This window comes from Callorhinus ursinus, unplaced genomic scaffold (assembly GCF_003265705.2).
Source record: "Callorhinus ursinus isolate GAN/ISIS: 27379988/994484 unplaced genomic scaffold, GSC_fseal_2.0 scaffold24, whole genome shotgun sequence".
Taxonomy (NCBI): Eukaryota; Metazoa; Chordata; class Mammalia; order Carnivora; family Otariidae; genus Callorhinus; species Callorhinus ursinus.
The window spans coordinates 19659445-19685995 of NW_027397086.1; the positions used below are offsets into that span (position 1 = coordinate 19659445).

At 46.5% G+C, this 26551-nt stretch overlaps 1 long non-coding RNA gene across 1 annotated transcript in view; it reads left to right on the plus strand.

Moving 5' to 3' along the window:
- LOC141369932 (uncharacterized) overlaps positions 1 to 9283 on the plus strand; it is a 67576-nt gene extending 58293 nt beyond the window's left edge. The window contains exons 3-4 of the long non-coding RNA XR_012373521.1: positions 5476 to 5636; positions 6417 to 9283. This is a non-coding gene — a long non-coding RNA (uncharacterized lncRNA). The remainder of the gene's footprint in view (positions 1 to 5475; positions 5637 to 6416) is intronic.
- Positions 9284 to 26551: the final 17268 nt, after the last annotated feature.

The following is a 26551-nucleotide window of genomic DNA, read 5'->3' on the forward strand; positions in this document are numbered from 1 at the left end:
AAAGCATCAAAAGTGCCTGGGACCCAGGCAGCAGACAAGTTCTTACTGAATGTTTACTGGTGTGGGCAGGATGGCCGGGGAGGATGCAGATGCATGTTATTAGACACAGCTGAACCTGCCTCTAAGCTGCTGGGATGAGCCGAAAGCCTCGAGAGAGCGGAGAAGCAGCAAGAAAGCGGCTCTGGATGGCAGGAGCTGGTCTAGGGAGATGGGGCCAGGGGCAGAGGCCCTGGGCAAGCTGCTTACCTCTCCTGAGCCTCGGTGCCCTAAAGGAACATGCAGAACCCTTTTCAAATTGTATAAATCCTCCCACTTGATCCCCAAATAACCTCGAGAAAGAATTCTCCTCACATAAGAATTCGAGCAATTTCGTAAGTAATTGAGGTCAGCTTAGTCCAGAGGCAGGCAAGGTTGATGACACCCCATTCTAGAACAGAGGAAGGGGAGAGTCACTGTGACTCAATGACTTTGTCCAAGGACACCGGGGAGAAGTGGACTCAGGGCCCAAAGCTTGGTTCTTTCCTCCATACCAGGGGAACACCCTTTGTTTGCAGAGTTCGGGGACCTCAGAACTGAAAAGAGTCATGGTGGACAGGCCTATACCGGGACGGGGCACAGGTAAGGGTCAGGGAGCACAGAGCAGGCCTCCACTCCAGGGACTCCGGGGTCAAGCTCAGGTGTGACAGGGAAGTGAGCATGTGTGGTGTGGCCTTTCCACACTTTTAGGAGCACCCCTTATTTCTCTCTTCTGGTCTTCAAAAACTGGCCTGCTCTTGGGGGAGGCCTGTGGTTGTCCAGACCTGTCTGAGACTGGGTTTAATGCAGGTGAGGGATGTATTCAGCCCACAGATCTAAACCACATTTTCTAATCACCTTTACAAAACAAACAAACAGCGAAAACCTCACTGGGTCTTGTTTTTCAGTGTAGTCTCAATTTAAAGGGGACTTAAAGGGTGTTCTTAATTACCATTCCCCAAACCCAACAGTATGATGGGAGAGTGGCAGGATGGCTATTGCTCCTACTCCACTTCAATTTACATGAAGAGTTGAGCTCGTCCCCTCGTTAGCTCCATTCATGGGGACAGTGCACTTGCTGGACACCTGTTGTGGCCAAGCATGAAGAATAAGGATAATAAAGACAGGCGCCACAAAGCTCTTGGAAAGACAGGCACAGAGAAAGGTAATGCCCATGGGGAGAGGACAGAGATGATGGCAGAGAACTTTAAGCCTGGTTTACTGCATTTCTGCAAAGGTTGGCGTGGTGTGTCGGGGGAAGGGCACTGGCATTCATTCCCATTGCCAATGGAATGGGACACTTGGGTGACAGGGACACCATATTGCTGCACAGAGTTCCTGAAGCCATCCGTCCCTCAAATTCTTCCTCTGCCCTCCTGGCCAGACTAAAAATGGAAGACCTTTTCCAGCTATGTGGAAAAGACAAAAATAATCAAGGAGCCCGATGACACCTACCTGCTGTCCTCCCTGCCACCAGGCACCAGCTCACCAGTCAGAGAAATGGAGACAAGTGTGTCAAATGGCTCAAGAGGATTTGCCATGATTGCTCCATTTCTTTAAAAAAGTCTGGAAGCCACAGCTTGGGGTAGCAAGGAGTCCCTGGGAGAATGTCAAGGAGATCAAAAGACATGACATAAAGGGATGGAAAAAGAGTCTCTGCTCAGGGATCCAGAGTAGGCAAACAGAAGGCACAGGGCAGACTAACATTCCTCCATGAGACTACTCTGCAAGGGCTGCAAGAGCCTGAGTTGGTACAGGAAGAAAGTCCTTAACGTGGCCATGTGAGCAGGGTGGGGACAGCCACTAGCCACGATGGACATGCTTTTTCTCATGGAGCTTTATGAACAGCTCTGTGAGTGACTGGCTGACCGGGGGCAAGGCTGAATGCCACCTGCAGGCGTTCCACTTGACCAAAACCGTTGCATGCAGGCATGTTCCGTAACACGGAGTGAGTGCTCATGAGTTGGCTGGTGGGTGCGCGTAAGTGAGCCTGGTCAGAAGAACCTAGTTTTTCTCAAAGACTTTGTGATCCTCCTGCCCTGCCTCCCACTGTGACATGCAGAAATTCCTACCTAGCTTCACCGACATTTATGGCATGTCTTAGCCTGCTTTCTAGACTGTGAGCTCTGGGAAGACCGGGGTTTTCCGGGCTGACCTCTCTCCCTCTACTGCAGCTGCTAACTCGGTGACTGAGACTAAGAAGACACGCATCCTTTTATTCACTCACCTATTCACCTGTGGGGTTTATCTTCCTGCCCAGCATCTCCTCCAGTGTTCTGGAAAATGCCCCTTCATTTAATTCAACATTATGGTTGGAGGGAGATCTCACATCCTTTAAAAACCTATCCCACCTCACCCCAGATTGGACATAGGTAGACAACTAAAATGACCAAGGGCTCTGGTCCAGGGATGGACAACTATCCGGGCTGGGCCACTCAGAGCTCTTTCCAGAATCCTGGAACCCTCTCTCCTTGCTCCTATTGCAAGGTGGGGCTGAAACAGGAGGGCTTGATAGTTGATGGAAGGCGTGTCTCCAGCTTTGTGGACAGAGCCTGCCTGAAAGGCTGAGGCTGACACTCAGGAAGAGGCAGAGGCCGTGGGTGAAGGGCCGAGGCCAGTGGCATTTGGAGCCCTGGTCCGTCAAGGCTGCAGCCCAGCTGCCACCCCGCCCTTCCTGTGACCGGGCTCTGTGAGTCAGTAAGTGCCCGATTTTCCCAGTCCAGTTCAAATTGGGTTTTGCACTTGTAACACCAAGACTTCTGACTAATACATGGAATGAATTACTAATTGGTATAATTAAACCCCCGTGGAGCCTGGAGAACCACCAGGAAACACGTGATCATCATGCTCTTCCTCCCTCACAGTCATGATGCTTGAAGTCTATGTCCATTCAAGAAGCACATCAGGTTTGGAAAAGAGGTAGTGGGACATGGGGCTGCCTAATCCCTAAAGCCCACATGAGCAGAAATCTGAAGAGCCTGGACAATCAAGAAGCTCAGGGCAAGTATGAGAGAAAAGGAAAGGCTGAACACTCAGCAGTGGGTTGATTCTGATCTATGTACCAAGAAGGAAGCATTTTCTTTCAGTTACCCCCTGTGCTCGTGTTTCCCGCTGTAGCTGAGGAGGGTACTGCTGTTGTTGGATTCTAGAGAGTCAGTATAGGTTCTCAATGTCTGGTTCTGGGACCAGCAGCCTCAGCATCACCCAGGAATTTGTTAGACATGCAAATTCTCAGTTCTGCCCCAGACCTCCTGGATCAGAATCTCTAGGGGTGAGACCCAGCTATCCGTTTTAATAAAATCCCCCTCCAGGGGATTTTGATGCACAAGGATGTTTGAGAACCTCTGGTGCAGGGTTTGGCTCAGTTTGTGGCTCTGGTGCCAGGTTCTTGGGTTTTGCTGGGACCACAATATGAACAATGCCCCCTGGGTTTGCATTCTGCGTCAGCTAGTGACCATCTGTGCAACCATGAGCAAGTTACTTAACCTCTTCAAGCCTCAGACTCTTCATCTGTAAAACAGTATTAAGAATAGTAGCCATTCATTGTTAATTTGAGGATTTAATGAGATAATGCACCTAAAGTATTTAGTTGCATACCCAGCATACAGGGTAAGCACTGAATAAATGCCGGTTCTGTGTATGATTTTGTTGCTGCTCTGATTCCATGGTAGGGCCTGGGCCCAGAGAAGCCAGACAGGACCTCTCCCGAGGGACTTGCTCTTCTAAAACACTCACTTACTGCAGCCTGTACTTGTTCTTTCTGTCTAGCAAACTTCTACTTAACCATCAACCCCTTTCCTCCTCTATGATGGCTTCCCAGAACTAAGTCATCCTTCTTCCTGCTAAGCATCCTCCAGTCAAAGCCATCGGACTGCCTGGATATAAACCCTGGCCCTGCCTCTTCCTGGCTGTTTGATCTTGGGAAGCTTCTTCACCTTTCAATGCCTGATCTGTAAAATGGGATGAATAATTGTATTTATCTATGGGATTGTTGGGGGGATTCAATGAGGCACTATGTGAGAAGGCTTACAACAGTGGCGGGCATACAGTAAGTTCTCAATAACTGTTAGCTCTGTCTTCTGGAGCTTCCCACTCTGCAGGTATAGTACCCATGAGGGAATGAGTGAATGGCTAGGGGGGCAGGGCTAGGTCTGCGGTGAGGTGAGCGAGGGCTTGCCTCGGGTATAAAACATAAGGGGCACGATGAACTTAGTTCCAATAAAGCTTGGAATCATTCCAATTAAAAAGAAGTTTCAATAAAACTTTATTTATAAACACAGGCAGATGGCCCATGGCCAGAGTTTGCTAATTTGATTTTTTTAAATATTGCATTAAAATATTATTTGTCTTGATTACTGAGGCATGGGGCATGGGACATGATGGCTTAATCTGCTCTTTCCCCTCTTGCTGAACCTCCAAACACAGGGCCCATGGCTCCCCAGCAATGGGGAGCTCTTTCTTGCTCCCCCAGGGGTCTCAGACTCAGCAAGGAGGTTCCTGCCCATAGCCTGGGGCTGAGTCTATCAGCTCAGAAGAGGCTCCTTTCTGAACTCCAAGACTGAATTTTTAAAGGGAGTATAAACTCAAAGCATATTGATGTCTACCTGCAGTTTTCAGATAAAATCAGAGTTTATAAATATTCATATATATACATATACATACATATGTATAGGTACATTTAACTTTGTGATATTTTCTTTTTTTTCTTTTTCTTTTTTAAAGATTTTACTTCTTTGAGAGCAAGAGAGAGCGAGAGAGAGCATGAGCTGGGAGAGAGGGAGAGGGAGAAGCAGGCTCCCCGCTGAGCAGGGAGCCCGATGCGGAACTCGATCTCAGGACCCTGGGATCATGACCTGAGCCAAAGGCAGACGCTTAATGACTGAGTCACCCAGGCGCCACTTTTGTGATATTTTTTGAAATTTTCAAGGATGTGTGTGTCTGTAACCAAACCGAAAATAGAGTCCCCTCTTCCAAAAACATTTCCTTGGAGATGTGATGCGCGGCCAGAAAGCTCTGCTGCGGAACCTATGTGCTCACATTTCAGATGCCTTCCTCATCCCAAGAGGGACAGTCCGTGGCTGTGCCAGCTTTTTGCCGGGGTTTTGCCTCATTAAGAGGCGGCCTATTTTGCAGCACACACGCCATCTTTGTTTGAGGGGCAATTGCTCACTACGTAATGGGTTGTGCTTGCAGAGACAAGCCAAATGCTGGCCCTCATGCTCTAACACACAGGCCGCTGGGTTAAGAAAAGGGGTTTTCTTACTCTTAAAGTACACTTTGCAAACCGTGGAAGGGGATTTCTTTCCTTCTTCTTTTTAATTACCATGCCTTTAAAATGGAAACCATTCAGGGAAGTGAGAGTGGTGTGCTTTGGCAAGCTAGCGACATGTACAAGCTAGCGACATGTGTCACCGCACTGATTCAAATCAGATCAAAGGCAGGTTTCCCTTTCTCTTTCAGGCTGACGCTGAAGTCTCTGGACTTTGTCCTCTGTGGCACGCAAGGCTCTGAGTGGGTCCACTGTGGCTGGACGAAGCCCCAGGAGAGGCTGATGAGGGTTTTGGATCAGACAAGGCTCATTAGCCACCAGCTGGACATGCGCCCATCTGCACTGAGTTCCTGTGAGTGTCTGTTAGAGTTCCGAACCCCAAACTGTTCTTGGCACTCACCCTGCCAGACAGACAGGAGCCATGTGCCTTGTCCTTCAGCTTTCAACTACTGAGCTGTCATCAGAGAGGGGCTCCCACCATGCCTCTCGCTGTGCTCTGATCTCCCTGGGGAAGCACCGCTCATGCGATACAAGCTTCTTGTTTGCTTTCCTCCTCCACTGGACTCTAGACTCAACGAGCGTAGGGGCAGTGCCTGCCCTGCACGTCGCCATGTTTCCAGTGCCCAGCCCAGTGCCAGGCACACAGTAGGTACTTAATAGATGTTTACTGAATGACAACACCTATATGAAAATGAGTTTTCAAGAAGCTGCTGCCAGGGCCAAGGCTGGCCACATACCCCTGGGACCAGCTTCAAGTCAGGCAGCCCCATCCATTCCTGGCTACATCCTAGGCAGGTTAGTGAGTCATACCAACCCTGAATCCTCCACTCCATTAAACAGGGATAATAATACCTACCTCATAGAGTTATCATGAGACTAAAATTAGATAGCACTCATGAAAACGTGGCAAACTGGATTAGTCTTCCCAGTTATATTTTGCCATCCCTATAAGAGGATTATACATCCCTGCCCACTGCCAAGAGACTTGCACTGCTGCCCTAGGGGACGTCTACTTCCTTACTCCATTGACTCCACATGATTTGCTTTGGCCAATGGAACACAAGCCACACCTGTCATATCCAAACATGAACTTCAAGAGCCATTAATGATTCTGGTCTTTTTCCTCCAGCAGGAGAATGCTATGAGAATGGAGCGTACCACAGAGGGGCTGCTCCTTCTCCCTGAGTCCTGGGATGGACACGCTCAGAGCAGAGCTGCCAGCCAGCCTGCATCTAATATAAAATATAAGCCAGAAGGAGACCTCTGCTGGGGCTGCTTGTTACAGCAGCATGATCTAGAGAGAAAGCTGGCTGATACACGGTGCCGGTCACAAAGTAGGGGTTAGTAAACCTCTGAGCAATCGATGAACACATTGTAGGCCTTCTCCCAGATCACCCAGTGCTTTTGGTTTGTTTGGTTGTGACATTCGATCACTAGAACAAATTCAGGGTGGCATTTTGTGGCATGAAAACGAAGTGGATTTTTTTTTTTTTTAATGGGAGGCAAGGCTGACATACAGCAGTGTCTATGGCCTAGAAACCTCATTCAGAGTTTCCTTCATGGATTATTCATTCTAGCTAATAGTATTTTGTATTTACTGAGCCTTTTTGCTTATGTTTATCAAGCCATTATTGGAGAGCAGTGCACTAAGCCCCCTACACGTTACTGTGTTTAATCCTCACAATTGTGCCATGAGATTTGGTGATATAGTAAGGGCACATGGTGCCTGGGGGGATGTTAGTTTTGCCAGGCTTCTCCCCACAACACTGTGCCAGAGTCTGCAAAGATTAGCATCCTCATGGCAGCCCCCCGCAGACCACCAATGGGGTCAGATGTCCCCACCTCGGGTTTCCCCTTCACCCGGCCTCTAGGCGGGGAGGCACTAACATTATCCACATTATACAGATGAGGAAACTGAAGCTTCCAGAAGTAAAAAGCATGCCCAGGGGCATCCAGCCAGTCACAGCAGAGCCTGGATTGGAAGCCAGCCATGCCCCACGTCAGAGCCCCTTGCCCTGTCTTGACGAGCACCTGTGTTCACCCACACACCGTGGTCCCTTCTGCCTCAGGTTTCAGCCTGGGGATAACTCACCCTCAGCTGCACAGGCCTTAAGTTTGGAGCCACTGTTCAGCTTATGCCATCAGGCTGTCCAGAAAATACCCCCGACTAAGGAGTTGTTAGAGAAAAGTGGTAGCGGGGCAGTGGTAAGGGTTTTCAAGAACATTCCTCTTCTGATTGGTTCTGTGAAGCCTGCTGACCTTACACTTGCAGGTGGGAACGTGGACCCTGTGAACATTTATTTGTACGCCCTGCATTAAGCGCCGATGCTATTCAGGTGTTCAAGATGCGGCCCCTGGTTCTTAAGGAGTTCCACCTTAGTAAAGAGACAGATGTGCAAATAATTAAGTAGATGACAAAACCTTCTAAAGAGGGAGAATGGAAGGGAAGATGAGTCAATGTGGAGGAGAGAGATGAACTCTGGCCAAACATGGGGGCCAGCTCCAAGGAGCAGGTCACATTTACACCTGGCTTGGTAGAATGAGTCATCTTTCACCAGGTGGGAGCTCAGAAGGGCCTCCCGGAGGAAGAGCATGCCCAGAGCAGGGCAAACGGTCCATACTGGAGCAGGGTACCACGTGGCAGGTCACAACGCCTAGAAACATCGGTTGGAATCAGATTTTGAAGGGCCTAAATCCCAGCCTAAGAAGATCTGGTTTTACACTCTGAAAAGATCTTGAGTCCAGTCCTAAACATCCTGCCCAGGAAGGGCTCAGACCTGAGAGGCAATTCAAGTCTTTCTTGACTGTGTGGGGTTTTGGAGACAAAAGTCTCGAATAGCCTGAGGTTGAAAAACATGCTCTGGACACTAAGTAGGGTATCAGCAGAGAGGGCAGCTAGTCCTCCCCTTCTCCTAAAGAATTAAGAAAAGGATAAACATGGCTGTCTGAAGCTCAGCATGGGTGACAAGATTGATTCATGGGTGAACAGATATTTGTTGAGCACCTACTGTGTGCCAGGTGTGATTCCAGGCATTCGGGAAACATCAGGGAATAAAAATCCCTGCTCTCCTGAAGTTTTCATTCTAAGGAAACGTTTTAATAATAGCAAGCATCACTGTGTGATTATCCACTTATTAACTCGTCTAGTCTTTATAACAACCAGGTAATGCTATTATCGTAATTGTACAGATGGGTAAACTGAGGCTCGGAGCTGTTGACTCATCCTGAGTCAAGGCAGTTAAGTGGCAGGGCTGGAATGCATTGCCAGGCAGTGTGTTCCAGAGGTGGGCTCTGGGCCCCTTTGCAGTGTCCTGCCTCTCTGTGCTGAGGGGCTGAATTTTAGTTTCTCAGCTCACTGGGGAAGGCTGTCCCTGTTTTTGCCTTCTACTTTAACCTCTTGAAGAGTCTATACTTCACTAAGCTCATTTAAAAAGAAAGATTTCATTTATTTATTTGAGAGAGAGAGAGCATGAGTGTGTGGGGGCAGGGAAGCAGAGGGAGAGTGAGAGAGAGAATCTCAAGCAGACTTCCCACTGAGCAGGGAGCCCGATGCGGGGCTTGATCCTGGGGCCCTGAGATCATGACCTGACTAAGGTCCTTTTAGAGGTGAGGAGACACTACCTCCTTTCTGAGTGCTCTAAAGCCATGCTCCTCAAAGTGTGTGGCCCACCAGCGTGTGCCCTTCCACAGACACCTTCTGTGACGAGGTGAGGCTACACAATGGAGAGAAAATATTTAGAAACTTTTTTTTTTAAAGGGAAGTTTTTTTTTTTAAAGATTTTATTTATTTATTTGAGAGAGAGAGTGAGAGAGAGAGAGCACACGAGAGGGGGGAGGGTCAGAGGGAGAAGCAGACTCCCCACTGAGCAGGGAGCCCGACGCGGGACTCGATCCAGGGACTCCAGGATCATGACCTGAGCCGAAGGCAGTCGCTCAACCGACTGATCCACCCAGGCGCCCAATATTTAGAAACTTTTATAGCAATTGTTGAATCTAATAAAAATTGGTACCTGTATTCTGTGGGGTTTTTTTTTCATTTTTCTAATAGTTTCTTTCATTGTACTTCACAAAATTATCACTCTGGAATGAATTGGAAATCTCAATTTAAATTTAAGAAGAAGAAAATAAAATGTGATTCTTCACCAAGATAGTTAGAGAAGCATTGTTCTCAGGGAGTTCAAGTTCAGGGGCTGGATGGATTGCATCGCTGAGAACAGAGAGACCCTAGTGGCAAGGTCCAGGAAACATCTGGGGGGGTGCTTCCTATGTGTCACCCTCCTTTCCATTTCTAGCAGGTGGGTGGGTTTTGTGCTCTCTTGGTTGGGGGGAGGGGGGGTTCTGGCAGAAGCTGTTTTTGGTCAGTGGGCCTTCAGATCTTTCGCAAAAGCCAAAATTCATTAGGGAAATTAAGGTGGGCCTCCTGGGGTAGGGGTGGGCACTTTCCTCCCAGAGCTAAAGAGGGGAGCGAGCACTCAGCTAGGCTGCAGCTGGGCTCGGGGTGGAGAAGAGCTGCGGGGAGAAATAATGTGGTGTGTATGGGGAAGCCGGCTCCCAGCCTCTGCCCGGGTCCTTGTCCCCAGGTAGGGCTCAGAAGCCACACAGGCTTCCTGAAGGGGCTGGGGGGAAGGGTGGCCCAGAACAAGGCATCTGAGGACAAACCAGTGGGGCCCAGTGAGGGTGGGCCTCCCCTCACCCGCCGTGCGGGGCAGGGCACCTCTGCACAAGCCTGCATCAGAGGGAATCCCGAGAAACACTGAGATTGAATTGCCTGCCAGGCCAGCAGCTCTGGACCTCGGAGTCCAATATAATTTGATTTAAAGAAACTAAGAATTGCTTCTTGCACGTGGGTTTGTGGAGCAATATTTATACCCACTGACTTTGGGAATGAACTTAGGAGTTTCAGTGAATGAGAAAGGCACTGGAAGTTTAGGACAGAGGGGGTGGATCTTTTCAGAGAGAGCAGTCCCAGAGGCCAGAGAGCCCCGGGTGTAGAGGGAGCCACCGCTGTGCTCTTTGGCCCAGAGACCAGCTATGGGGCTGCAGAGCCTTTGCAAATGCTCTCTGTGCCTACCTACTCTTGGCGTTACTACTTCTCTAATTTTTCAGGTGTCAGCTGAAATGTTCCATCTTCACAGAGCCTTTCTGGGAGGGGTGTGTGTGTGTGTGTGTGTGTGTGTGTGCGCTGTGTGCTGTATGCGCGCATATGTGTACGTGTGTGTATATACCCATGTGATGTGTACATGTGTGCACGTGCTGTGCACAAACATGTGGACAAACGTGTTGTGCACGTACATGTGTGTATATGTCCACATGTGCGGCACATACACCCGTGCATGTACACATGTGTGCATGTATGTACACATGGGGGGGTCTGTGCACACATGCGCATGTGTGTGGATATGTGTGTAGTGTGCACGCATGTACACATGCAGTGCATGCATATATGTGACACATACATGTGCGTGCATGTGTGCTGTGAATGTGTACACGGGGGGAGGGGCAGAGAAGAACTATGGGTCAGAGGGCCTTGCAGTTTGCAACTCTGCAGCTGGTCATTTGCTTTCCTATCTCTGTTTTAGCCCCTAAGTCCCCAAGTGTCCCTCTGTCTGTGGCAAGCTCCACAGTTTTGTAGCCAGGATAGGAATTGGGTCTAGGGTCACTCCTTAAAAATCCAGGGACCCTGTTCTATCCCTGGAGGAGAGCCTGAGATCATCTGCGTGCAGACCGAAGGACTGCCAGGGACAGCCTTTCGGGCTGGCCGTGCTAACAGTGACGCACAGCTGCCCAGCGGCCCTGAACGTCACTCTGCGTTCCTCGGGGCCTCCCTGCCTAGTTCCCTCATGCTGACTTCACCCGGAGTCCCCAGGATCCGGGGCACTGGGAGCTGCTGTGCGTGGTAGGTGCTGAAGGCCGGACACAGACCTGGGGGCTCTTTCAGAAACCCACACTTCCCACCCCCACCCAGGGCACGATCAAAACTGCCTGGCTGGCCAGAAGAGTTCTGACAGCTTCCTGTTGCTGCCCTGCCTCGAAGTCCCCAGAGAAAAGCTTCTGCGCAGAGATTCGGTCACTCTTGCTCTTAGTTGAGGCTATAAACAGGAAATGGGGAGAACTGCTTAGAAATGAGATAGCATTATAATCAAAAGAGCCACTGTTGATTTTTATTTTCTCCTGAAATTCCGGTTTCAGTTTCCATTCAGTGGAAGTCAAGAGGGAGATTTCCCAGCCCCAGCTGGTGCAGGGGCCCGAAGCTGCCCACAGACCAGACCTCTAGGGCCACGATGGCCTCGGAGCAAACAAGGAGTCCCTTTCTCTGGGGCAGCTATGCCGAAGAGGCTAATCCTGGGGGCGGTTTCCAGAATTTCTGAGCCTCGGTCCCAACCCCTTTCCCATCCATCTGTTTATCTAGCCAACAACTATTTATGGGGTCTGTTTACGCACCAAGCACTGTGTGGGACTATCGTGCTGGGACCGTTGCGGGGAAAAGGGCGGTGTCCTTTGCTCTCATGAAGTCAGTCTGGTGGTGGAGACAGAAACCCAGCTATTCACACGCCCTCCTGCCTGCCAGAGAAAGAACCCCCACTTAGCCCACTGCGTACCTCAGACGTGGCTTTAAGACATGTCTGCAAAGGTCTTGGCACTTCTCCCTTCAAGACATGGAGTCGAACGGCTCTCCCCTTACCTATTGCTTGGCTTTAGCAAAACGCTTCTTCCTTTTTTTTTTTTTTTTAATACTTGCATATATCATATTTCAATGTTTGGATATAAGGTTATTTGGCCCTCAGCACCCCCTGTATATGTTAGGGCTCAGCGGTGGCTACATGCTCCTCTATCTGACGTGAGATACGCCAACTCCATCTCTGTAGCTCTTATTCAACAATTCCTGAAGAGTAGGCACTTTGCTGGGCTTAGTCTTGTATGGGGCCTTATTAAACTTTCTGATCTCCAAAGAAGAAAACAGTTTGACAAGACGTGGAAAATGAGGCTCAAAGTGAAAGGATACGCCTGGGAATTCCTTCGCCTGGAAATGACAGGGTCGGGATTCTCCTTCTGGCTCTTTTTTCTTCTTTGGGGACTATCTTCAGTGGCCACGTACTGCATGAGGCAGAGGCATTTACTTTTTATTGGGCTCCTAAATATATAACATAAAACTTACTACTTTCACTGTTTTTAAGTATACGATTCAGCGGCATGAAGTACATTTACAATGTTGTACAACCATCACCATATCCAGCTCCAGAACTTCTTTATCATCCCAAACTGAAACTCTGTGCCCATTAAATACTCGCTCCCTATTTCTCCCTCCCTTCAGCTCCTGGTAATCTCTATTCTACTTTCTGTCTCGATGAATTTGACTAGTCTCAGTGCCTCATATATTGGAATCATATAGTATTTGTCTGCTGTCTGGCTTGTATAACTTAGCATGATTTTTCAAAGTCCATCCATGTGGTAGCATGTTTCAGAATTTCATTCCTTTTTGAGGCTGAATAATATTCCATTATATGGGTAGACCACATTTTGTTTATCCACCTGCCAATGGACACAGCTGGCTACTGGGAATAATGCTACTATGAACACTGGTCTACCGTTCAAGTCCCTGCTTTCAATTCTTTTATGCAGGAAGCATTTAAAAATCTATTCCCAGAGCAAATCTGTGGTAGGGATTGTTAGTTCTACTTCATAGATGAAGAAAATTAAGGTTCAGGGAAGTTAAGTCACTTGTCTAAGGCCACATATCTGGGACTTAAATATTGTTTTCCTGACGATTCTGATTTTATTAATAAATGCTGGTTCTAGAACAGATTAGAATCTAATTTAGTGAGGATTCCATAATTCCAGATGCCATGTGTGATCTCTGTTAATTCTGAGGGTAATGACAATGGCCAGAAACAGGTGGGAAATTGACATCCTGTGTCCAGCAAAGGTAAACTGGAAATGCCTTCTCTTCCAGCATGAATCTGAAACCGAAGCCTTCTGATGAGTCAGTGAGGCCCTGAACACACCCTTGCCATGAGAACTGATTCTGCAGCACCTGGGGGATACCTCTGTGGTCTGAGTTATTTGCCCTAGTCAGGAGAAATTTTTGATTTATGGTTGAGGAAGAGAAATAGCTGGACAGTTTGCTTCCAGAAGCAAAGTTGTCCTCAGGTCCAGTGCCCCTGGTTCTGAGGCGGCTCAGCTATAGTAAGATCTCAGTATGATGGGACCTGATGTTAGGTCCAACCTTCCCAGTGTCAATAGAACTGAGGGGTTTCCTGGGATGCAAGCTTTCAGAACTGAAACCAAGAAAGTCCCAGGCAAACTGGGATTGGCCATCTTAACCTAAAGATCACTGTGCAAGAAAAAAAAAAAATTTCCTCTTGTTCTGTCCCTTCCTTTCTTATTCCCACTCTTTTAGACCTAGGACCACCCCTAACTGGCCCTCCTGCTTCATTCTCTGTCTACAGGACACACTGTGCCCTGAGCAAAAGTCTTCAACTTTCTTCTGCACTAATTGCTCATAGCAAGGGCCACACACCTATGTCTATAAGGGCCAGACAAGTTATGTCAATGGTGTAAAGTCATAGGAGCCTCTGGGGACTGCAGCCAGTGTTCCTACTTTAAACTACCAATAGTCAAGAAGCAGGATTTGAGATGGGGTTTGAGGCTTAGAGCCAGTATACAAGTGGAAGCCACATAAATATGTGTCAATATTTAAAAGTTGGAAATCAAGCTCTAAATTATTAAATAAACTATGTTACCTCCCCCTAAGTTGGCAAATATACTTCATGCTGACTCAGAAGGCCAAGTTCAAACTGTGTTCCTGCATTCCTAGGAGCCCCAGGTTGAGACCTGGTGGTACAGAGCAAGGTCCTCTGCCCTGTTACCCACATTCCTTCTCTTCTGGCTCCCGGCTCTGTCCTGCATCTTCAGGGGACTTGCAGCCCATGGTGGACACTCCAGCCTGCACTTCAGAGCTCCATCAGCACATCCCGTACCCCCACCACAATCTGCTCTCCCTTGGTACACTCCTCAGTGTGTCCCCAGCCTTGGAAGGACAGACCTAGGGAAGAGACTCATATAACTCCTGGAGGTGAGCCTGAGCCATTCAAGCAGAGAATTCTGAGTCCTGGCATCTGGAGCAGGAGAGGGGTACAGGCTCTGAGAGGTCAAGTCCCCTTGAAGCCAGAGACTTATCATATGGAAAAGGATGTGATCAGAGCAAGGGCCTACTAAAGTCCAGGGCTCAGGAGAGGGGCTCCTCTTGCTTGGGTCTAAAGATGGTACTGATTAGTCCTGCAGGAAAGCAGGTGTCCCATCTAAAGGAGGCAGCTGAACTCAACTCCAGCTATTTCCTGCTTCCTAGGAATGTGGGCCCAAGTGTGACTAAATACTTTGCTTTTTCATGAGAAGATAAAATTGTGGAATGTTTTATAAATCCACATTAAAACCAAACCAAACAAAATACCCTGTGTGAGTCAATACAGTAAAGGCCAAACACAGAACGTCCACCAGCCTGTCCTTGAACTTTCAGTCTGTAACTTCTTCCTCGAGGAACACCTTGTCCCTCCGCATCCTGGCCTCAAGCCACTTCTTGCACTCCATGACCTCAGTTCCATCAGTCGCCTCCTGTTCTGCAAAATTAGATGACCAGACACAGCCTGAGCTTCCCACTTTAGGCCCTTTGATCAATGAGTTCCTTCTGTCTGGAATGCCCTCCCCTGGGTCTCATCCTTGCTTACTGACAGTCACACTCATTCCTCAAGAGCAAGTGCAAACCCACCTCCTTCAGGACACCTGCCCTGGTGACTCCTGAAATTCTGGGCCTAGGATCAGGAGACCGGAGTATTCATCCTGGCTCTACATTTTGACACAAGTCACAAGTCCTCTGAGCCTCATTAGGTAAAATGAGCTGATATTTCCATTGACCTTGAAGAGCTACTTCTTGTGAAAGTCAAATTAGATAATATATGTTAAAAAAAATCTAGTACTGTTCAGGGCATTTAATCATTAGTCAGTAAGTGCCAGTAGACTAGGAAAGTGAATTTGAATATCTGACTTATGCTAGCAAATTTTTTTTGTGAAGTACTAGACAATAAATATTTGAGGCTTCATGTGCCGCATGGTTTCTTTCCCGACAACTCAACAGAGCATTCCTAGATTGTATGTAAACAAGTGGGCATAACTGTGTCCCAATAAAACTTTATTTACAAAAACAGGCAGAGAGCCATATTTGCCCCAAGAATGATAGTTACTGACCCCCACTTCATACCATTCTCAGAGCTTGCTCTGTGGCTCTCAAAGCTGCTGTTACTATTCCTACTAATAGCTAATATTTTAATTCTGCCCACATTGACCAGGCAGTATCCAAAACAACTTACAAGAGATTTAGCCCTCATTACTACTTCATACAGGAAGAAACTGAGGCACAAAGAAGTGGCCATTAGACTCAAGAATCTGAACTCTGAGTCATTTGTGCACATGGGTTCAGGCCTTGGGCAGCATTTGCACAGTCTTACGGGTATTTCTTTTTTTTTAAATTTATTTTATTTATTTGAGAGAGAGAGAATGAGAGAGCGTGAGTGGAGGGAAGGGTAGAGGGAGAGGGAGAGAGAATCCTCAAGCCGACTCCCCGCTGAGCATGGAGACCAATTTGGGGCTTGGTCCCAGTACCCTGAGATCATGACCCAAACCGAAACCAAGAGTTGGCCACTTAACCGACTGAGCCACTCGGGCACCCCATCTTGTGGGTATTTCTTGGTTGTTGTTGGATGAATGTGCATTTGCAAAGGACTCTGTCACCCTCCACCCTCCCTCCCATGCACTGGTGGTAATTATAACTACTGAGTACCCGCAACAGTCAATCTCCTCCATCAACAACCAGGGACAGCAGGCAAATGATAGGGGCCAAGAGCCATGTCCCCTGCTGAGTCTGTCTGGCTAGTAAGTACTGAGTTTGATGGTTTTCTGCTTTCTTTCTTTAACTCTTCCTCTTCATCGCATGCCCATAGGAATATGAAACCAACCATAAATGGCAAAGAAAAAAAGGAAATGATTTGATGTGATAGCTGACTGTCCCACGACACTCTGTCTGATCCTTCATAATGGTCAGTTTGAGTAAAGAGCCCTAGCTGTGCCCTGAGCACTGCTCTGCATCATGGGGGAACTGTCAAAGGATCAATCAAAGGAAAGGCTGGTCTCAGGTGTGGGGATGGCTGATGAAGCAGAGACTCCCATCTGCATGCCGGAGGGAGTGTGATCATGTGCTCTCTCATCAAACTGGAACACTGTTGAGAATTAGGCCAGGGAAAGCATGGGCAAACATGGACATAAGGTCACCTGGGTCAGAGACAACTTTCTAAGCGGCCACTGGGGAGCCTCTCATGCCTGAGCAATACTGTTCTGCTTAGAGAGAAGAGCAACTGGCCCTTTACCTTCTGGTCCATGATCCCAGCCACAACACCATGCAACATTCATCCTATACCACCTGTTTAGACTATACCATGCTAGACTTAACCAGAGAAAATCAAGGAAGAATAGGTCTGGTCCTGGAAGTGTGCCTTGATTACTGGTTCTGAGGAGTTAAAGTCAATAGTTCCTGGAGTTAAAACTGGCTCTTGCAACTTGACATACTATGGCAAGTTTAATATAGGTGTAGTGCTATGTTTACAATGTAAGTTTCTGGTTGATTTTTAGCTCTGTGTTCCAAAGAACTTATCTACTGCCTGAGCAGGTACATGCCTGAGTATGTACACTGTGCATGCTATGCACTGAATAATTCTAAGGGCACCATTCACATCATACTGTATGCGAATGGAGCCCTCCAGGATTCTGCAGTGTGCAACCTGAACAATCATACATGGTAGTCCTGCTGGGACACTCTAGCCCCATTCCCCACCAGCTAGAACCGGTATACTTCAGCAGTCTAATCCTTAAATAGCTGGTCACCCTCGGTCTGGTGTCTGCTTGCCTACTCACCTCCAAAAAGTAGTGAGTACCTACCTACCCATACTTTCAACCCATGAGGCACACAAAAATGTTTTGACTATGCTCTGGTGCTAAACTTTCCTGGCACCCACTGGTAGAACTTTAGTCTCTCCTCTGGCCTGACAAGAGAAGACCATGGCTGTCAGCACAACACCAAGACCTTCTTTTCTGACGAGGAGGGAGAAACTAAAACCATAATTCCTTTTTTTGGGGGGGAGGGTAAGCAAGGACACTTGTCCCATCTTTCCCTCCCTTGGGAGCCAAGAAGTGGCATTAAATCATGATTATGGCTTTTGACCCAGAGTCTGGGTAAAGTCAACTAATTTAGAGAGAAAAGATGCTGCTTCTGATCCATTCCTGGAACTAGAAAGTGAATCTTTCATCATAGGAACACAGATGACCCATGGAAAGTCTCAGCATGCATAAGGGGAGCAGGAAGACAGAGGACAGAGGAGGCTGATAGCAACAGAGCTGAGGCAGACACACGGGGAGTGTAAGAAGAAGGCATTTGAGCTTGGCCAAGCCTGATGATTGTGACTTCACAAAACGTGGAGAGGAAAAGGGCTATTCTGGATGTGTATCAGACAGCATGAGCAATGCAGGGGGTGAGCGTGGCCAGTGAGAGGCAGGGCTGGGCTCCTGAATTGGAAAGGAGACTTTATGTTAGGAACCAGTGGGAACTCACCTGTGGAGGAGAGGGGCAATGGAGGAGAAAGTGTTACATTTTTTAGTAAATTCTGACTTTCAGAGAGAAGAGTCTGGTCTTAATTCTGGGAGGAACGAATAAAGCAGCAACTCTCTGTTCTTGTGAAGTCGGGCAGTGCCTTGGTGATGACTTGATGGAGGTTTCTACACTTGCCATGAAGGATACAATACCCGCCTTGGCCTCAGGAAATGACCTGAGAATTCCCATTTCTTCTCCCAACATTCAGCCAGGGGCATTTTCTCCTGAGAGATGAAAAGACCTGAAACCAAACTATCCTCAGCTGAACTTCAGCCAACTAACTCCATTCAACTGGGAGCTTCTGTGCCTGGCATTTTATCTACTGCTTCTGAAGCTCTTTGCATCAACACAAACACACTTATGCTTAGTTAACGGTCTGTGGCATACTGCAGAGCATACAAAGTGGCCCTGAGAGACAGAGCTACGAAGGAGCAGAACTGACTTATTGATTTCAGATCCAGTTACACTGGACATTAAGCTATGGGGAACAAGGGAAGGAGCTTGGATTTTACCCAGAGCATCCATTGTCTAGGGGAGAGAAGCACTGTCATTCTGTGGCTCAAATATTTAAGGTTCTTTTGGAGAAACCATCTAGAATAGGTGAGTAGTGGTATGTGTCTGCTGCACTCCCTTCCCACGAGCCTCTTCGGTGGGTATTGACCCACTCTCCAAGACTCTTGGGGTCAGGAAAGAGTGGAGCATGAAGATGTTAGGCTTTAGCGCCTAGTAAGGCCAGTTGGTTTAGATTTTTTAAAATAGGAATCCAAACTCTTGTTTTCAACCACGGAGGACCATAAGTCTTGGAAAATCAGGTGTTCCCCCACTAGATTTTATACACAGGAAAATGGCCACCAGATTTCCATTGGGCTTGGAAAGACCCTGAAGGAAGGCAGTGATAAGGGATTTGCCCAGGGGCTCCTCAGAGTCAGGCCAGAGCCACAGCAGACTGCTGATGTTTTGGTTTTAAAAGACCAGAGATTTCTGGACCTTTTAGGAAAAACATCTCTGCCAGCTTGGTGTATTTTTCTTTTCTTTTTTCTCCCCCCCCCCCCCCCCCCCCCCCGCTCCTTCCCTCCCCTCCTTCCTTCCTTCTTTCTTATAGAGAAAGACTCCTGATATTAACATCCACCTAGAATGTCACTCAGAACTGCCTTAACAGTCATCTAGTAAAATTACTCATTTTATAGATGAGAAAGTTGGGGCCAAGAGAGGAAAAAGGACTCCTCTAAGTCATACAATCAATGGCAGAACTAGGACGAAGTCCAGGCCATGGGTCCCTTCACACTAAAAAATGCTGATTCTATAATTTCATGTTTTCTTTCTTTTCGAAACAGATCCAAGAAATTAGAATTCAGTGGTTTGGTTAATAAAGAAGAATCATGTCCCACATTTTACAAACTGAATTGCTAAAACGAAGGAGAGAGAGAGAGAGAGAAATACACATTCAGAAATCTATGCTAGATTGAGTCCTCTAGTTTTGTCTTATTTTTTTTTTTGTCTTATTTTTCTCTTGACCTGATTTCCCTCTATATTCTTTTCTGCTATGTCTTTTCCTATACACTGCCTCAAACACTTTCCTTTTGTAAGGGGAAAGAAAGGAGAAAGGAAAAGCAGAAAGAAAAGTCTTTAGAATATTCCTAATAGAAGCTCTACAAAGTATTATTCTCATTTTACAGAAGAGGAGACTGAGGTTTGATGAATTGAAATCAATTGTCCAAGAGTACCCAGTTGGCCAAAGACAAACCCAGAATTTGACTTTGGTCTTGCTTCCAAAGGCCCCTTTTCTTCTTGGTTTTGCAAGTTGAGACAAAGATTCCAGCCTAGACCTCTCCTCTGGACCACTCCTGCCCACCCTGGGCTCCTCTGTGCTGTTATTTCCAACCCAGCAGCCCCCATTAGAATCACTTGGAGTCATTTAACAAATGCCCCAGGCCTCAGGGTGCCTGGGTGGCTCAGTTGGTTAATTGACTGCCTTCGGCTCAGGTCATGATCCTGGAGTCCCGGGATCGAGTTCCGCGTCGGGCTCCCTGCTCAGTGGGGAGTCTGCTTCTCCCTCTGGCCCTCTTCCCTCTCGTGCTCTCTATCTCTCATTCTCTCTCTCTCAAATAAATAAATAAAATCTTTAAAATATATAAATAAATAAATGCCCCAGGCCTCATCCACACCAATTAAATCAGGATCCCTGGGGGTGCGGCCCTAGTATAATCCTACTTTTAAGGAAATGTCCCAGATCGTAATGTGCAGCAAGCAGGAAAGGAGAAGCAAAGACCTCCAGCATGGCGCTTCGTGGGAGAACTCACGGGCTCTTTGCGAAGTCCAACTCACCCTACGGGTGGGAGTGCATCTCACGTGGACAACAACTCATTCAACAGAAAAGACTAGAGAAGAGAGGAATGAGGGGAAGAGTGAAGAGAGAAAAAAAGGGAAGAGAAGAGAAAAGGAGAAGTTGAGATGTCCCTGAACTTGAGATGGGTCTTCTTCCATTAAGATCTTCTTCATCTAACAAATAATGCAATATATGTTAAGAAAAAAAAAAAGAAGAAGATAGCAGGAGGGGAAGAATGAAGGGGGGTAAATCGGAGGGAGAGACGAACCATGAGAGACGATGGACTCTGAAAAACAAACTGAGGGTTCTAGAGGGGAGGGGGGTGGGGGGATGGGTTAGCCTGGTGATGGGTATTAAAGAGGGCACGTACTGAATGGAACACTGGGTGTTATGCACAAACAATGAATCATGGAACTCTACATCAAAAACTAATGATGTAATGTATGGTGATTAACATAACAATAAAAAATATAAAGGGAGAAAAAAAAGATCTTCTTCATCTCTAGTGCCGAGAGTTTTACAGCTTGCATTGACTAAATCCCTGACTCTTCGAGAATTAACCAAGGAAGTCTCCTGAGCAGGCATTCACCTGCTAGAGCGCAGAAGGCATGCCGAACCTGAAGGCAGGAGTCCTGCGCAGAGGAGCCAGCCCCTCAGCTCCCCCTCTATCTGGAAGCGCACATCTGATCCTGTAACTTTGCTCAAGTGAGGCAGAAGGAGCCCAATTAGATCTGGCCTCCATCAGTGAAAAAGTGCTTATGCCAGAGACAGCTCGAGCTGGAACAGATGTTACTTTTGTTTGTTTAAATGATGGAGAGCCTTATGGAGACTTGAAGTTGGCTGCAGATATATTCAATTCATTCCTCATGCAAGGCGCAGCGGGGACAGGCACCTGGGGTGACAGAAAGAATTTGAAGCCCCCCCTGACCTGGGTGTGATTACCAGTTCTGTGTCTCTGCTCCTTCTTTCTTGGAGCTTCAGCAAGTCATTTTTTATTTCTCACCCTAATCTTCAAAATGGCAAACTGGGATTTTTTTTTTAAGATTTTATTTATTTATTTGAGAGAGAGAGAGAGAGAGAGAGCACATGAGAGGGGGGAGGGTCAGAGGGAGAAGCAGACTCCCTGCTGAGCAGGGAGCCCGACGCCGGTCTCAATCCTGGGACTCCAGGATCATGACCTGAGCCGATCATGACCTGAGCCCAGCCGATCATGACCTGGGCAGCTGAGCCGCCCAGGCGCCACTGACAAACCGGGATTTTTAAGGGAATATAACAGGGGGAGAAGTGTTTCCAAAATTTTAGCAGTAAATGAACATGGTACTAAATAATACTGAGCCACATAGTGAGAGAGTGATTACCATTTTGGTTCTCTTTCACTCCATCTGGTTATATGAAAGAGATGGAGGTGTATGTCTGACAGCTTGCCAACCTGGTCATTCCCTCCTCTGACAATGAGAGAGCTGGTCTCAGGAAACTGTACGATTAGGCAACAGTATGCAGTTGGGAATTAATGATGTTGATTTGCCTTTATTTTGACAGTTACTTTTTTTTAAGTTTATTCATTTATTTTTTTAGTAATCTCTACACCCAGTGTGGGGCTCAAACTCACGACCCCCAAGATCAAAAGTCTCATGCTCTTCTGCTTGATCCAGCCAGGAGCCCCCCTAGACAGTTACTTTGTATGGCATGTGCTACCTATTTAAGGTAGGGCTACAAAGCTACATTTTAAGTAAATTTAAGTCAAATAAGTGGTTAAAAAAACAAATAATGGTCCACAGGTGATGTATATATACAGGATAAAAATAATTAAAGTGGTGCCCAAAAGTCAAAGTTTAAGAAAAACCGATTAAGGTATGTGACAGAATCTCGTACTGAGTCTCTGAGTGTAGTTAGGATTTGGTTGGAATTCAGGGAAAGAAGAAACAACTGAACCTGTTTATGTACTCTGACTTGAAACCACTTTTTAAGACATGGAATTTAAGACTGCATATACTGAGAGTATGGATGGGACGCGTCACACTGACCCCGGACTGCACCTCGCTTCCAAGTTGCCCTCCAGGCTGACCTACAATCCTGAACTGAAAAGAGTAGGTCCACTGCTCATATTTTTAATTCTCAATGACTTGGAAATGAAAAGAAAGTGGGGAAATATGATTATCATCTTAAATTTGATTAGCTTCTAGTTAAAATTAAAAAAAAAAGAAAAGAAAATACTAGATTGCATTGGTCTTTGATGACAAGCCAAGGGAGGAAAGAGTCCCATTTCCTCTGTTCTCTGAATTGTCAAATTTCTTGCTGAGTGCTTTTCTTAATAAGATATGGGAGTAAACATTAGAGAACATTTCTATTCCATGACCATATAGCCTCAGGAGCATGACAAAAGACCACGAATTAGGAGAGGAGAGAAGACCACATTTAAATTTAAGTATATATGGAATTTGCCTCATATTTTCCCTAAGAAGAGATGTGAAGCCCCCAGAACTATTCAACTGTTGATTACAAAGTTTTTGTTTATTTTTCCAGGAATGAAACTTTTTACCAAAAAGTGTATGATACCACAAAGTTCTTAAAACATTACATTTTCATTTAACCTAAGGAAGACAGAGTAGGACAATCTATATATTAAAAATTGTTGTAGGAAAAGGATTTTTTTCCCTTCAGTTGTAAATGAGCTCACTAGCCTTGTGATAATCTATCATTATACAAGTAGGTGGGTTTCCCTGTCAAAAAGCAAAAGCACCAGCTACTGAGATGGGTTTTCTGCCCATAGCTTGTTCAAAATTTTAATGCTTCTATCAGATCCAAATCCAAACATAGTATAAAACCTCATGCTTCCAAAAGAGTTCAGGAGACTTCATCCCTAGCTCTGGCTCAGCTAGTATCTTGCTATGGGTAAATCTCATCTCCCACCTGGGACTCATTTGACCCAACCATAAAGTGGGTGGATTATGACAGATTAGGAATGTCAACAGAGGCCAGGCAGGTGACATAAACAAAGGAAGCTGACCAGGAGTGAGATAATAGAAAGTGGTGGTGGTGATGGTGAATGAGAGTATGGATCCTCTAACGGGGACAGCCGGCCATCAGTTCCATGCAATTGTTAGCTAGGAAAACAACTGAAGGACAGCACAAGCCTCTTATCCCTGGTGCTTCTCTCCCCTTTAATTTATTCCCTCTTAACATGCTTTTCCTCCCTGACCCTCCTGCCATCCTCTACCCCCAACCTTCTCAGAGTCTCCTAGACTTAAGCCCTCTGCACCAAGTTTCTCAGGGATGACCATGCCACCCTTGGTTCCTCTTGGCATTGGTCTTCAGTCCTACCCTGGGAGCTGGAGCCTGCATATCCTGGGACATCTTGCCTCAGTTGTATGATTCTTTCCCCTGGGCTTGATTTTGCCCTAAGTAGTTGGACACAACTCTGTCCCCTCCCAGAGAGTAAAGCTGTTCAGCACCAAGGCATGGGGCTCTGTGCATGGAGCTCTTTGCACACCCATACAACTTGGAGCCTGGTGCCTTCCAGTGCTCCCAGGAGGAGGCATCAGAGAAAGACACCCTGAGTTTAAATGGCCTGACACCCTTCTCCAGGGAAGACCTGTGAGCCTGAGCCAAAGGGCTGGTGTATACTTGTTTACTGTGTAAGCAAGAGTAGAAGAATGTCTAATGTATAGTGGAAACTTGTACAGAATAACTAATAACTTTGAGACTTAAAAAAAAAAAGACAGAGGCTCTAAAATCTGGAGAAGCTGGAAATCCATCCTTTAAAAATGAGAATTCTCTTAATATTTTTGGCAATGAATTAAAAACTATTTGAAAGCACTATGCAGGCAAAATTTACATAACTGAAGGCCAGATTCAGCCTATGGATAGCCATCTTGTGATTTCTGTACTTGATGATCTCTTTCAGATCTGGTAGCCTGAACTCCTAAATAGCAAATCTTTGCTTTTGTGCATCGTCCATGAAGTAGAGGATTTGACACTGTGTGAGAAAAGCAGGCGAGGAGCTGGGCTGCTGGGGAGGTAGTGGTGCTGCCGAAGGGTGACAGAGCCTAGATCCGAAGGCAGGTGCATAATGCCAGCACGGTTCCTCTTAGCTGTTTGCGACACGGGTGATTTAATAATTATAATAGCAATCCTATTGTCATCATCAACAACAACAACAACAACAACAACAACACAACCACCTGAGCTTATTCAGAGATGGACACGCCACTCCTAGAGTTGATGGAGTTGTTTGGGCAATTTTGTTAATTCTTTTCCTAAATGGGGAAGGAAAAACGATCAAGCGGTAATGTACAGAGAACAGCGGGTGATTTTACCCTCTGCTTTTCTTTTGGGATGGAAGTCTGCAGAGACACCTCCCAACCTCCAGAGGGCGGTGATATTACAGAGCGTTTGCCTGAGTATGTAAAGGTGCAAAATAAGATCCGGTGCCATTTTCTGAGTTGTTGTTGGTTTTTTTGTTTTTTTTTTGTTTTTTTTGCATAGACGGTTCCATTCTCCAAATCTTTTCTGTGTCCAGCCTTAGCTGCATCCTCAAACCACTTTCATGACATAGAGCCTTCTGTGTAGAAGTAAGTTAGAGCTGGGCTTGAAATCTGTCCCTCCCATGCCCACCCCCACCCCAGTTTGTAGCTCTGCTACATTGGGCGAGGTGCTCACTATCTTAGTAACTCTGTTTCCTCGTGTATAAAGGAGAACAATAGCAATGTCTACCTCATCGGGTCGATGTAAGATCATAGGAAATCCTACACACCCAAGGGAAATGCCTAGTTCTGTGCTGGTGGTACTGAACCATGTTCCCTTTCAAAGTTCTTATTTTCTTATCTAAATTCCTCCTGCTATATTTGGCGTTCTGGTCATTTTTTGCCCTCTCTGATGGAAAATGATCCCCAGAATATAATTATTAGATTAAACTCTATGGAACTGTCAACGTTCAACACTATTGATCTCCAAAATGTCAATTTCATAGGGTTCAAGGTAATACAAAAGTAGTCCCAAGCCCAAAGAAGGGAAAAGTGGCTTCCATTTTCATGCTGGTTCTGAAACACACCGGAACAGCCTATACTCTTCACATTTGGGAAAGATGAACCCTTTGGTAGAGGGACAGACACTTTCTCATCACATGTAAACTAACATTTGTTATCTACGTCCTCCTTACCAGGCGCTTTGTGTAAATATAATTTCCTTTAACCCCACAACAGCACTGGTGGTGGATATAAACACACAGCTCCTGGTGTGTCACTGTTAGTGTGCCCTCGGTTATGGGATGTGTAATGTGCCATTGTGGTTCCGGCCCACATGTCCACACCCTAAAGAGTATTTCAATTAACAAAGAAATATAAAGAAAGCCCTGCCTTCACTGTATAGGATGGCTCAGACAAAATGTAGTTCCACAGACATTTGGATCAAATGCTTAGATATTTAGGGACCATCCCCAGTGCTGCTGACAAGGACGAGATGTCCTTGTACTTCTTCAGCTATCTACTGGTTGAAACTTGTTAATTTCAGCTTGGCAGTTTGAGCTGTCTACAAGGCACCATTCATGCTTTAAACTTTCAAGTTAACTTCCATACATAAAGACATGAAAAACAAAATCCACTATGGAACCCAAACAGATGAGAGCTCCCCAACTGATTTCTTTTACTCGATATCCTCAAAGAAAACAAATTTCTATGACAGTTCTACAGGTGGTATCACCTGTCCATTCTATCATATAATACCTTTTCAATTTTTTTATTGAGTACCTACTATGTGCCAGGCCCCACTGGAGGCCAGGGATTAGCACACTACAAGCCTGAGGGCCAAATCCAGTCTACTGTCTGTTTTTTATAAATATGGTTTTTTGGAACATAGCCACACTCATTCATTTATGTGCAGTGCATGGTTGCCTTCTGGCAGAGCAGAGTAGCTGTGACAGAAATCATCTGGCCCACAAAGCCAAAATACTTACTATCTGGCCATTTACAGAAAAAGTTTGTTGAGCCTATTCTAGATAGAGAGGAGACAGTGGTAAAGAAGAATAACCAAGTCCCCATGTGTCTTCAGATGCTCCTGTTTCTAAGACTGCAGTGCATGAATCCTTACTGCCTAAGGGGCAGCCCACGTTTGACCCATGGGATCACAGTCGATGCCACTGCTAGGGGCTTGCAAGGAACAAGAAAAAGGACGACAGGTGTGGAGACAGATGTGCAAGAGCAGGTGAGAGAGAGGAAGTGCTGGGAAAGTGCATTAGTGTGGAAACCAGCTGGAA